Source organism: Marmota monax, unplaced genomic scaffold, assembly GCF_021218885.2.
Source record: "Marmota monax isolate L192 unplaced genomic scaffold, Marmota_monax_Labrador192_F-V1.1 WCK01_AAM20220418_F8-fsc00082, whole genome shotgun sequence".
In the NCBI taxonomy this organism is placed as follows: Eukaryota; Metazoa; Chordata; class Mammalia; order Rodentia; family Sciuridae; genus Marmota; species Marmota monax.
Window position 1 is genome coordinate 7,529,245 of NW_026695207.1, and position 14,386 is coordinate 7,543,630.

Here is a 14,386-nt window from a genome sequence, read left to right on the forward strand (position 1 = left end):
CGGCAGGGCGGCTCTTTGCCATGTTGTCAGTCCTGCACTGCACCAAGAGCCCGTCCGGCCGCTCTCGAGGGGGCACTCCGGGCCCTGGGGTGTGGTGTGGGCAGGGGCTGGGGTGCCGCTTTCCCTCCTTCAAGCAGGTCTGTGTGGAATGGTTTAGAGAAGGGGACAGAGGTCCTTGGGCTCCAAGATGCGGCTTGCACGCTGCTGGCTTCCGCCTGTGTGCCGGAGCTGACTGTCCTTGGACAGTTAGTAATGATCATGGTTGTCACGAACACCCCGCTGGCACCTTGGAAGGCTGGTTCGAATCCCTCAGATATGATGTCTGACCCCTCTGCTGGAGTTTGGTGCCCTGTGCCCACATTTGGCTATTTCACCAGTTTCTGCACCGGCTGGGACATGTGCTGGGACTGGTGCTCTCAGGAAAGAAGCTCTCTGAACAGTCAGCCTTGGAGAGCATGGGCCCCTTGACAGCTGTGTCTGTAGATAGGCAGCCTCGTGGAGACGGACCAGGGCCACAGGGCAGGTGGGTTCTGAATGTTCATGGAACATGATGTTCTCTGACCACCCTTGCACTGTCTCGTAGCTGAGCTATCGGGGACACTTCGTATCTGAACCGTAACAGAGTCCCATTGAGCCTGTCAGGGACTCGCTCTGAGAAACATCATCAGGCCAGTGTCATGCAGACATCATGGAGTGCACCGACTAAGATGGCTATGGTGGCACAGGTGAGGTGATCCATGGACCACCAGTACAGTGGTGACCAAACCATGGTGGCGGCGGTCTGCATGACGATGTGATGTAAACAGAAGGCAGGCGGGGATGGGCCAGAGCAGTGTGCTCTAAACCTTGAGCAGCTTGTCAAGTAAGACAAAGCAGGGACCTCCGTCATCATGCCAACATTGGAAATGAGAGGGGATCATCAACACACCCAACCATGCAACGGGGTGACCCTGGAACATCCTAATTCATGTTCCACACCAGAGAGGTCTGGTGTGAGGTCTGGAGGGTACACGGACACATCCGAGATGCCCCCACACGCCTCGCCCGGCACAGGGACTGAGCCTCAGAACCAGGGGTGCAGCTCCATCTGGACCTGTCCACAGACTGCCTCGTGATGCTGGCCAGAGCACTGAGAGTCACACTCCTGTTCCCCGCATGGCAGCCAAGCCAAGCTGAGGGTGGGTTCCGCTCTGAGCAGACAGCAGGCTCCCTGTGCAGCCAGCCACCAGGCCAGGAGGGGCAGAGCACAGCACCACGCTGCCCTGCGAGCTGGGTCAGAGCTGAGCACAAACAGTGCCACGGTGTCTGTGTTGCACGAGCGTCCTCACAGTGCAGATTCCAAGTCTAGACCCTGGAAAGAAAGATCTCCACTTTAAAACCTCAGCAAGAAGCAAAACAGACCTTTCTGTGACCGCTGTTGCTGAGATGGCTCTGGGACCTGGCGTGATGAGCCTGTTGCTGGTCTGCTCTGGGACGTGGTGTGATGGTCGCTGTTGCTGAGATGCTCTGGGACCTGGTGTGATGACCACTGTTGCTGAGATGCTCTGGGACGTGGTGTGATGGCCGCTGTTGCTGAGATGCTCTGGGACGTGGTGTGACGGCCGCTGTTGCTGGTCTGCTCTGGGACGTGGTGTGATGACCATTGTTGATGAGCTGCTCTGGGACGTGGTGTGATGGCCGCTGTTGCTGGTCTGCTCTGGGACGTGGTGTGATGGCCCCTGTTGCTGAGCTGCTCTGGGACCTGGTGTGATGGCCGCTGTTGCTGGTCTGCTCTGGGACATGGTGTGATGGCCCCTGTTGCTGAGCTCCTGGGGACGTGGTGTGATGGCCCCTGTGGCTGAGCTCCTGGGGACGTGGTGTGATGGCCCCTGTGGCTGAGCTCCTGGGGACGTGGTGTGATGGCCCCTGTGGCTGAGCTCCTGGGGACGTGGTGTGATGGCCCCTGTGGCTGAGCTCCTGGGGACGTGGTGTGATGGCCCCTGTGGCTGAGCTCCTGGGGACGTGGTGTGATGGCCCCTGTGGCTGAGCTCCTGGGGACGTGGTGTGATGGCCCCTGTGGCTGAGCTCCTGGGGACGTGGTGTGATGGCCCCTGTGGCTGAGCTCCTGGGGACGTGGTGTGATGGCCCCTGTGGCTGAGCTCCTGGGGACGTGGTGTGATGGCCGCTGTGGCTGAGCTCCTGGGGACGTGGTGTGATGGCCGCTGTGGCTGAGCTCCTGGGGACGTGGTGTGATGGCCGCTGTGGCTGAGCTGCTGGGGACGTGGTGTGATGGCCGCTGTGGCTGAGCTGCTGGGGACGTGGTGTGATGGCCGCTGTGGCTGAGCTGCTGGGGACGTGGTGTGATGGCCGCTGTGGCTGAGCTCCTGGGGACGTGGTGTGATGGCCGCTGTGGCTGAGCTGCTGGGGACGTGGTGTGATGGCCGCTGTGGCTGAGCTGCTGGGGACGTGGTGTGATGGCCCTGTGGCTGAGCTGCTGGGGACGTGGTGTGATGGCCCTGTGGCTGAGCTGCTGGGGACGTGGTGTGATGGCCCTGTGGCTGAGCTGCTGGGGACGTGGTGTGATGGCCCTGTGGCTGAGCTGCTGGGGACGTGGTGTGATGGCCCTGTGGCTGAGCTGCTGGGGACGTGGAAAGCGTCCCTCCTCTGTGTTCTTCAGTCTCTCCAATCTCACGGGCCTGTTGGGGGCAGGCCCCTCCAGCAACACGTCTCCTTTCTGCAGGTCCTTCCCCTCTGCTTTGTCTCCCCTTCCTCCCAGGTTTTTCTCTTTTTTTCTTTTCTTTCTTTTTGGCTCTTTTTACTTTTCTTTTTTCTCTTTTTATTTTTATTCCTTCTCCCAATTCCATTTAGTATAATGTCATTAATACCAACACCTCGTCTTCTCAGCCCATTCTGTACTCCACCTTGTCGTTGGTGGGCGAGTGGCAGCAGGCATTAGTGATGGCTTCTGAGGAGGTGTGCATCTGTTTTGCTCTCACGCGACCACTGTTCGCTGCCACTCTCCTCTCAGAGCGGCACAGTGCTGGAACTTAGCACTTTGATTGGGCTAATCAGATGTGTTGAAGCTGATACACCCCAGCTCCAGGCTCAGTGAAAGACCCTCGCATAAAAAAGAAAGGACTCCACCATGCAGATGTGAAAATATAGGACCTCAGAAAACACAAGGAGACAGGCCAGTAGCTGCCTCCCAGAGTTCACCACCCCTGGGAACTGAATCCATAATATCAGAGTGGATGAAATCCCAAGACCCAAAGAGTTGACTGTGACATGATTAATTAATTAAAGGAAGATCTAAAAAATGGACTACGGCAGAAAATGAAGATTATGAAACAGCATCTCAATAAGGAGGCGCTCTGAAAAAGAACCCCACAGAAAGCTCAGAAATGAAAGACTCAATAAGTCAAATAAAATGTTCAGTTTGAAAGTCTCTCCAATAGATCAGGTGAGGCAGAAATCAGAACCCCAGAACGTGAAGACACGGTGACAGCCTTGGATATCAGACAATACTAAATAAAAGATTGTAGACTGGGAGCAGAATATGCAAGAATCCAGACAACATTAAGAGACCAAATTTGAGATTCATTGGCATTGAGGAAAGAATAGAGACAGAGGCCATTGGCACTGATGACCTGTTCAGTGGAAACGACAGCAGAAAATATTCCAAATCTTGGAAATAAATGAGCATCCAGATACCAGGGACATTTAGAACCCCAAATAGACAACACAAAAAAGGGCCTTTCCACAGCTGCTGTCCCCTTACAGGGGTCCCAACAAGTAGCTTCCAGGGGCAGTGGGACCTCAACTGGGCAGGTTCTTGGCTTGTACCAAGAAAAAATTTCAGAACATGTTGAAAACAAGGCACAAGGAAGGATTCATTAAAGGGCAGCCGTGCTAGGTATACAAACCTGGAGGCAGGGCACCCGCCAGCCCGGAGAGCGGTGCCGCCAGGGTGCGCGCTCACTGCTCGCAGGTAGGGCCTTCCTGTGAAGAAGAGTGCCTGTTCTCAGGCTGGCTTTAGTGACAATGAGACCCCAGGCCTTTGCTGTTTTGGGTCCAGACGATTCTTCTTGGTCAGGCACAACAGCAGTGAGTCGGCTGTAGGCACGTGATGTAAGTCTTTGAATCTGCTGACATTTATTTATTTATTTTTAAGGTTTTTTTAGTTGTCGATTGACAACTTTTATTTATTTACATGTGGTGCTGAGAATTGAACCCAGGGCTTCACACATTGCTAGGCCAGCGCTGTCAGCCCCAGCCCCAGCCCCAGCCCTCTGCTGACATTTAAATTGATTGTGGTTTTGTTCTAATCTGTTACAAGAATATGCTGGAGACTGTGTTCATCTAAATAAAGAGGCAAGTATGGCTGGTCTTGCTCACAGATCCAGGGCCCCATTCAGTAAGGGTCTCTTTTTCTCTTTTCCTGAGCGTCCATCTATCTTAATGTCATAATTAAAATACCAAATATACAGAATATAGGTAGAATTTTAAAACCTCCGGAGAAATTTCAGGTCACATAGAGGTAAATCAATTAGAATAACAACTGATTTCTCAACAGAAAACCTAAAATTCAGGAAGCCTTGGAATGATGCAAATTTGAGCCCTGAAAGAATATAATTGTCAATTATTGCTATATCCATGAAAATTATCCTTCAAAATCAAATAAGAAATAAAAACCTTCAAAAATAAGCAAAGTATTCAAGGATTCAGTCAGATGTGGTGGTGCTCACCTGTAATCCCAGCACGGGAGGCTGAGACAGGAGGATCCAGAGTTCAAAGCCAGCCTCAACAACAGTTGCTCTAAGCAACTCAGTGAGACCCTGTCTCTAACAAAAAATACAAAATTGCGCTGGGGATGTGGCTCAGTGGTTGAGTGCCCTTGAGTTCAATCCCTGGTACCCCCCCCCCCCAAAAAAAGGATTCATGATTACTAAGAGCACTGTGAAAGATACCTAAAGCAGATAAAAACAGAGGTCAAGAAAGAATGAGTCCTATTAGGAGAGTAGTTAAGCAAATAAGAATTAGGATGAAATTAAATGTTAGCAATAAATCACAATGGCAGGAGATAGTAAATACCCCTCTATGATGACACTAAAGGTAAATATTCTCAATTCATGAATTAAAAGACATAGGCTAGTTGATTGGGTTAAAAAACAAGACCAAACTCTATTTCCTGTAAGAAACACACCTCACCAGCAAAGACATCCTCAAACTGAAAGTGAAAGGACTGAACAAGACATTCTCTTCTAATGGGATCTGACAGAAAGCAGAGTAGCTATTCTCATATACAAGACATTAGATTTCAAGCCAAAAGTGATCAAGAGACAAAGAAGGTAACTACATGTTTCTTAAGGTGAGACTGCAATAAATCACCAAGTGGATCTTAAAGCAAGAGATGGAAAGATTATTCACCAGTTGGTGGTCCGGATCCACCGGCTGGCAGGCCAAAGGGCAGGCTGCAAGTCTACACCCTTCGACCCCCTCCCGGGGTTCAAATACACCTTTTATAGTCCCAAACCATATTAAAGCCTAAGTGGCTGTTGCTATGACCAAATGTTATGAGATCTGAAATCATAAGTAGAAAAGGAAGTGGGCCAACACATCCCTAGTTGAGTATAGGTTAAAGAATGGTTACTAAAGTCTAGATAATCAATCTCTGACAGGGTACATTGTCCAAGAAAAATGGGAACCAAAGAGAAAAGCACTTTTATGTTATATAACGTGCTATGCTAAGCAACAGTTGATGGGTGCAGAGGTGGGCTTTCCGTGGGAGAAGCATTTCTCATATGACGTGGAGTCTTAGGGCAAAACGGAGTCTGTTTGGTCACTGCCCATACAGCCTGGTCCATAACACAATGGTAAAGGGAACATGCCCAAAAGAAGACATAATGATAGTAAATGTTTACGCCCCAAATGTCAGTACATGTGATTTCATGCAACAAACCCTATTCCACATCAAGGCTCAGTTACATCCAAATATAATATACTGAGTGATTTTGACACACCCCTTTCAACAGTAGTGGTCATGCAGACATAAAATGAGCAGACACTTCAAACCTAAAACATACTACAAATTAAATGGACTTAAAAGATATCAAAGGAACATTTCATCCAACAACAATTAAATATTCTTTCTTCTTAGATGCTCATGGAACTTTCTCCAAATGGAGCACATTATAGGCTACAAAGCAAGTTTTAGCAAATACAAAAAAGAGTTGATATAATTCCTTCATATTATCAGATCATCTCAACATCAAGAAAAACTATAAAACAGAGGATATTGTACATTACACTTTGGAACTATGAATGGATCATCAAAGGAATCAGGGAAGAATTTTTAAAATCTTTGTAATCAAACAAAAATAGAAGAATAGCAAACTAGAATCTCTGGAAACCCATGAAGGTGATTCCAAAAAGAAGTTTAGCTATCAGTGCCTACATTAAAAAGTTCAGAAAGATCCAAATAACCTAATGATGCACCCCAATATCTTATAAAAAGTTGTAGAAGGAAGGAAATAATTAAGATCAGACCCAAAATTAATAAAATATAAGATTTTTAGAAGTACAAAATAACACCATTTGTGTTCAATGTGTCAAAATGCATTCTACTGTCATGTATAACTAATTAGAACAAATTAAAACAAAAAAAGTACAAAGGATCAGCATAACAAATTGTCTCTTGGAAGAGATAAACAAATTTGATAAACCTTTAGCCAAAGTAAGGAAAAGAAAGAAAGAAAAAGACCCAAATTAATAAAATTGGAGATAAAAAAGGAGATATCACAACAGACATCCAGAGGATCATCGTACTTTCTGAAAATGTATTCCAATAAATTGAAAAATCTTTAAGAAAATCTAAACTTCTAGGCACATACAACCTACCAATATTTAACGAAGATGATAATAGAAGACCTAAACAAAGTAGCAACAAACAATGAAATTGACACAGAAATAAAAGCCTTCAACAAAGAAAATCCCAGGACCAGATGGATTCTCAACTGAGTTCTACAGCACTTTAAAGAAGAACTCTTTCCAACGTTCCTCAAACCATTCCATGAAATAGAGAACACTTCAAAATTCATTCTATAAAGCCAGTTTGACCCTAATACCAAGACTGGAAAAGGACACATCCAGGAAAGAACACTATAGACCAATATCCCTGAAGAACATAGATTTAGAAATGCTTGATAAAATGTTAATAAATAACATTCCACAGCACATCAGAACATTACTCATCATGATCAAGTTGGTTTCATTCCAGGGATGCAAGGATGTTCAACATTCACAAGGCAATAAGTAAGATACATCACCTAAGAAGAAACAGGACAAAAACCATATGATCATCTCAATAGGTGCAGGAAAAAACTTTGACAAAATCCAGCACCCAGTTATGTTAAAAAAAAAAAAAACTAAAGAAACTGGGGATAGATGAAACTTACTTCCACATCACAGAAGTCGTAAACGATGACCCCAAACCAACATCATTCTGAATGAGGAAAAACTAAAATCAGGAACAAGACAAGGGTGTCCACTCTCACCACCCCTATTTAATTATAGTCACAGCATTTAGGCAAGAGGAGGAAATAAAGGGATTCAGATAGAGAAAGAAGTCGGACCAGCATCGTTTTCACATGGTATGATCCTATACTTACAAGATCCAAAAGTTCCACCACAAGATGTCTAGAGCTGATAACAAATTCAGAAAAGTAGGATAAAGAAGATCAATGCACATGGGCTCAGTGGTACAGCACTTGCCTAGCATGTGTGAGGCACTGGGTTTGTTTCTCAGCACCATGTATAAATAAACAAATAAAAAGGGTTCATCAGCGTCTAAAAATTAAAAAAAAAACGAAAATCAACACATATTCAAAAATCAATAGCTTTTTAATATACTGATAATGAATCCACTGAAAAAAATAAGGGAAAATACTCCAATAACCCCCCAAAACCCCACCTAGGAATTAATCTGACCAAGGAAGAAAGAAAATTCAGAACACTGAAAAAATAAATAAAAGAAGACATTTAGAAGATGAAAAGATCTCCCATGTTCTTGGGTAGTCACAGACAATATTGTTAAAAGTAAAAGTATTATCAAAAGTAACCTATGGAATCAATGTGATTCCCCATCAAAATCCCAACAGCCTTTAAATTCACATGGGAGTATAGAAGACCCAGAACAGTCAAAGTAAATCTGAGCAAAAATAGGCAGCTGGTGGCATCCCAATGCCTGACTTCACATTATAATACAGAGCTACAGCAACAGGAGCGAGTGGGCCAGGCGTGGTGGCTCACCGTCATCCCAGCAGCCAGGGAGGCTGAGACAGGAGGGTTGAAGTTCAAAGCCAGCCTCGGCAACAGTGAGGTGCTAAGCAGTGAGACCCTGTCTCCAAATAAAACACAAAAAATGGGGGTGGGGATGTGGCTCAGTGGCCGAGTGCCCCTGAGTTCAACACCCCCTCCCCCCAAAAAAAGAATGAATGGCATTGGCATGAAAACAGACGAGAAGACCAATGGAGGAGGACGGAAGGCACAGACACAGCCATCTGGTCCTGGCCTGAGATGCCAAAAACACACATTAGAGGGGAAAAAGCCTTTAACACATGGTGCTGGGAAAACTGGTCGTCCATACATAGAAGACTGAAAGCAGATCTGTAGCTCTCACACTGCATGAAAATCAGCCCCAAATAGATCAAAGACCTAGGAATCAGACCAGAGACTGTGTAACTCCTAGAAGAAACCCTGTGGTCAATACTCCAGCACACATCAGACTTCCTCAGTAAAGCCCTTACAACGCAGGAAATAATACTAAGAATTAATAGTGGGGTGGCATCAAATTAAAAAGCTTTTGTATAGCAAAGGAAACAACAGTCAAAGAGAGAGCCTATAGAATTGGAGAAGATCTTTCCCAACTACTCTTCTGACAGAAGATTAACGTCCAGAGTATATAAAGTACTTTAAAAACTGAACACCAAAAAGAGGCCCAAATAATCCGATCAATAAATGGGCAAATGAACTAAGCAGACATTTCTCAAAAGAAGTACAATTGGCCATCAAATATAAATATATTTATACTATATATATTTATATTTTTATTTGTATATGTTGAACATCTTTAGCTATCAGGGAAATGCAAATCAAAACTACACTGAGGTTTCATCTCATTCCAGCTAGAACAACAGCCATCAAGAACACAGGTAACGTTACACGCTGGAGAGGACGTGGGGGGGAGTAACACTTTCACACTCCTGGTGGGATCATAAATCAGTTCAACTACTGTGGAAGTCAATATGGGGGTTCCTTGAAAAAAAGACTAGAAAAAAGACTAGAAATGGAGCCCCCTATGACCCAGGTATACGACTCTTTGGTATTTACCGTGAAGAATCAAAGTCATTGTGCTGTAGCCGCACATGCACACCCATGTGTACAGCTGCATGATGCACAACAGCCAACTGTGGGGCCAGCCAGGCATCTGTCAGTGGGTATGGTTAAGGAAAGTATGGTACACAGACACAGTGGAGTTTATGGAGATATAAAGAACAAAATCACGTCATTTGCAGGAAAATGAATGGAACTAGAGAGTGCCATGTTAAACACAACAGTCCTGACTCAGGAAAGTCCAGAAGTCAGGGGTCGGTATGTTCGCTCTCATATGTAGAGGTCACCGTGGGAAAGAGACCACCTGTGACAATGGGAGGGAGGCCCGTGGAGTAGAGGACAGGGAGGACGAGAGAGGAGGGGAGTTAAATTGATCACGTACAGATGTCACAAAGAGTGTCACTACTATGTATAACATTATGCACCAATACATTTTTTTTAAAAAACACCCAACCCAAGGGAAGGCAGAGAGAGATCAAAAGAGAAACCCAAAACTGTCAGGACAAACAGAAAACAAGCAGCACTGTGGAGACTAGGCCAACGGCACCAATGACCACATTAAATGTCAGCGTCCTAGGCAGGGCTGCCAGACCTAGTGAATAAGCAAGACCAAACATGCTGCCTACGAGAAACCCATTTTATTTATTTATTTATTTATTTATTTTTTCTTATGGGGGTTGGACCCAGGGGCACTCTACCACTGAGTTACATACACCCCCAGCTCTTTTTACTTTGACATTCACTAAGTTAGTGAGGCTGGCCTCAAACCTGTGATCCTCCTGCCTCAGCCCCCAGGGCACTGTGATGTACCAACGTGCCCAGCTAAGAAAGCCATTTTAAGTACAAAGACATAATATGTGAAAAATAGAAAGTGGAAAAGTGATACACAATGTTAACAATTCAAGAATGCTGGGGTGACTATCTTAATATCAGGAAAATAGATTGGGGAGAGAGAATATTTCCAGTGAGTAAATTAAATCTTTTCATAGATGTAGAATCAGCTCTTACAGGAGATGGGACGGTCCTCATGTTTTGTGCCCAGAGAGGAGGTCCAGTCCACAGCAAGCAAGATCTGACAGAAGCACAGGGGCCGCAGTCAGGTCCGCAAGCTCAGGAGGGGCACGCAGAGCGTCTGCGAGGACAGAGAGGCCTGAAGAATGCTTCACCCTGCTGGCCTGGTGAAGGGGACAGACCCGCCGCCCCCAGCCGCAAAGTAGTATTATGGGCCATCAAACAATTTAAATCTAAATATCATACTTTGAAATCATGGGTCAATGAAGAATTCAGAAGGGTATTCGAAAGTACTTTCAACTGAGGTGAAAGCCTAAAATATCCAAACGTATGATATCTGTGTGGTCAGCTGAAGAACAGCGGCATCAGCGGGAAGATCATCAGCCTGATGCCTCCGGCAGAATCAGAAGGCTTGGCTGGGCGCGGCACAGGCCTGCAAGCCTGACTGGGGGAGGCTGAGGCAGGAGGATCTCAAATTCAAGGCCAGCTGGGCGACTGAGGGCTGGGGGCGTGATGCAGCTGCAGAACAAGAGGCTTGGAAAGGCAGAGGAAATGTCTGGATTTTGTTTTAGGGGCAGCGAAGGGCCCCGCAGGTCTTAAGTAGGATGTGAAGAGTTCTTTATAACTTTTCAACAGAGGCTTCCTGGAAAACGGGGCTCATAAGAATTGGAGTTAACACCTACTGCAAAAAAACCAGCAAGAGATGACAGTGGCCAAGTGTGGCACGGGACCCCTGGAGCGTGGCTGGGATCGCTCATCCTGAGCAGGGGCCCAGCTGACTTTAGGAAGTCTTTAGGGAAGGCAGGTGCCTTCCTTAAAAAGACAGAAGCCAAGCACTTGCTGGGGACTCCTCTCAGGCAGACCAGAGGCCAACAGCTCTGTGGTCGGCTGCCTCCTCCCCTCCTGCTTCCTGCTGTTTCCAGTCAGAACCAGCATCCCCCAGGGTCCACTGGTTGCCACCAAGAAGACCCTCTTCCTCCAGACACCTGATGCCTGGAGGGGTCTGTGCCTTGTGCGCGAGCTTTTGGGTGGCAGGCAGCACCACGTTCACAGAGGGGTGATTAAGAGGCTTAATTTCATAAGCAAATGCAACCTTTCCACATCCGAGAGGATGCTTTAATCTTACTGTTTTCTTAAATTTCATCAAACAACGTCCAAGGGTGCAATGAATCCAAAGATGTAAAACAGGAGCTGAGCCGTGTTTGCCAAGGCCCAGGGATTAAACAACCACATTCAGGGGATTTTTGCCATAAGTACTTCTTATTGGTTTTTACGAGATGGTTTAAGGTGCAAGAGAAAGCAAACAGAGAGACGGAAGTGGCGTCAGGAGGGATTAACGTGGAAGGCCACAAAGCAGGGCAGATTAAAGGCCCAGCTGTTAAGAAAACAGACAACATGGCTTTCTGGGAAGCCACCAAGCTGTGCCAGGCAGTCTCCTGGAGAGTTGGGGACAGAGTTCCCAAGCTGTCCTGGCAGGTGGCCCTCGAGGTTCTCAGGGCCTAGGGACACATGCTGCTTCCCACCTGGGTGGCCACACTGTGGGACACTTCCATGTCTCCACTTCTTTCCCCCAGGGAGTTGCTGGCTTCTGTCTCTTGTTGTCCCTGGGGGACCACTGAGTTGGGGCCTCCCCCCACAGCTCTGGCTCCACCTTGACACCCCCAGGACCTCCTCCTAACCCTGGCCAGTGACACGCGGGAACTGCTCGGGTAGTATAGGAATGATGGGAAGGTTTCCCGTGAGGCATGTACCCTTCCTCTGTTGTGGCGCACACACAGGACGAAGGGACAGGCTCTGCCCTGCCAGGCACTTCTGACTCTGACCCAGGGTCCCCCTGTGCGGCTCCTGGAAGCCTGCCGTTCTCAGGCACAACAGCTGGGGCTGCTCCCCTGTCAGAGGGGCCAGGGTGAGAACAGTGGCCCCTGCCAAGTGCAGATGGAAACACAGGACCCTCGTTCACGCTGATGGCAAGTGGGAGGCTGCAGCCCTCTGCCAAGCCAAGGGCAGCTTCTCAGAACACACTCCTCAATCCAGAAGCCAAGCCTGGGCTTCATTCATCCCAGGGCCACGGAAATCCACGTGATCCTGCTCAGTTATGTGGAAAATCCTGCCCATGGGTGTCTAGAGCAGTTTTATTTATGTCCTTGACAAACTGGTCAGTCCCCACCTGGTGCCGTCAGCAGGACAAGGCAATGAGCTGCTGATGTACACCACCCATGAGGGGTCTCAAGGCATCCAGGGTAGACCACGCCAGGCTCAAAAGGCCTCAGTGGAATGGCTCCTTTATGTCACCTTACCAAGATAAGACTCAACCCCAAGGCAGGGAGTGGCCTTGAGGGGTCCGGCTGGAGGCAGTTGGGAGGGGTGACGGGCACATTCCCTTAGAGGAACACGTGGGTAACTGTGCACGCATTTGTGCAGGCTCCACTAAGTACAGATTTCACTGTGAGGGGCAGCCTTCAAGGCAGGAGGAAGAGCCTTTTCCTTCTGAGAGACTGTCTCTGCCACGCCCCCAAATTCCCATGTCCTGATCTCTAACCTGTGACTGCCACCAGACCCGGTACCAGGGAGCTTGCAGAGGGGACTATACTGAGGGTTTTGGGGTAGAGAGGTCATCCTGGATTATCTGGGTGAGTCCTGCACAGTGGGCAGAGGACAGAGGGTAAGAAGGCCAGGTGGTGGTGGACACAGAGGTGGCAGAGTCTGGAAGACACTACTGACCTGCGCGCAGAGGGAAGTCCAGGAACGTGGCGCCCCAGCACATTCTGGCAAAGGCCAGAAGGGATTCTCCCTGGAGCCTCCCAGGGACCAGCCCCACCACCCTCAATGTGAACCCAGGAGGGCCGACTTCAGCCTCGGGCTTCCAGGGTTGAAATAGGTGCGTGACGTCTTAAAGCATTTTATGGTGACATGCTACCCCAGCAGTAGGAAACCCACACACTGCGAATCTGTTATCATTTCAAAACAAGAGTTTTGAAAAGCAGGCCAGTTCAGGGTGAAGGCCTGCCCCCAAGCAGGCGGGCAGGGCAGGAGGGAGGTCTCCTCCCAGCCCCGCCAGGCTCTCCCTGCAGCCCATTTTCCTCTACACTGCCCTATGGTCAGACTGCGTGCACACGTCCTGTAGGCTGCCCACGGTCAAGCTGGCCCAGGCTTCTGCACCTGTTCCCAGCGCCCTCCAAGCTCTCCTGCGGCGGCATGGTGCAGTGTGTCCAGACGTGCTCCTCTCCCTCCCCAGGGCGGCCGAGAGCCTGGGGACACAGGACCAGCTCTGCAGCCCGGTGGCAGGAGCACAGGAGGCCACCCACTTGCCCCCAACACACCATCTACCTGAACTTCTGCCTGGGTGCAAGGCACTCATGGAGGTCAAGGGCAGTTTGTGCCCCTTCACCCAGAATTACCCTCCTTCAGGGTTTTCTGAAATCCCTCGCGGACTGGGGAATAAGTCTTTTCTTGACACATTTGCAGTTTCTTTGAGCAACCTGGAATCAGTGGATCCCATGAATGTCCCCTCCCCATATCTGGGGGCCCCAGGCTGAAGTCCCTGAGTGGCTGGCCAACCCTCTCCCCAAGAGGAGCCTGTCATGATCTTCTATGCATGTGACTGACACCCTCTCAAGGCAGCAGCATGTGGGGCCACCCTGGGTGGCTGTGGAAGGCACAGTCGGTCCCTCTCATTTGCCAGGAAGCCACACTTTATCATTCATCTACTGTTCCTGGTAGGTCTGGGACTGCCACCGTGAACCGACGCCCGTCCTTGTGTTGTTTTAGCCAACAATTCCTTTTCTGAACACTTCTCATGTGTTACAATGTGACAATTTCAGACCATCCCTGCCTGGAGAGACAGATGAACTCTCCACAGTCTAGACAAAGGACTCCAGACATTCGCTGCCATTGCCAGCTGACTTTCAAGACATGCAGCCATCAAGCCAGTGTACTTTTCTGCCTCAGGGTCTTCAATTTTTTTTTCTTGGTAATGCTGGGGCTCAAACCCAGGCTTCTTCCATGC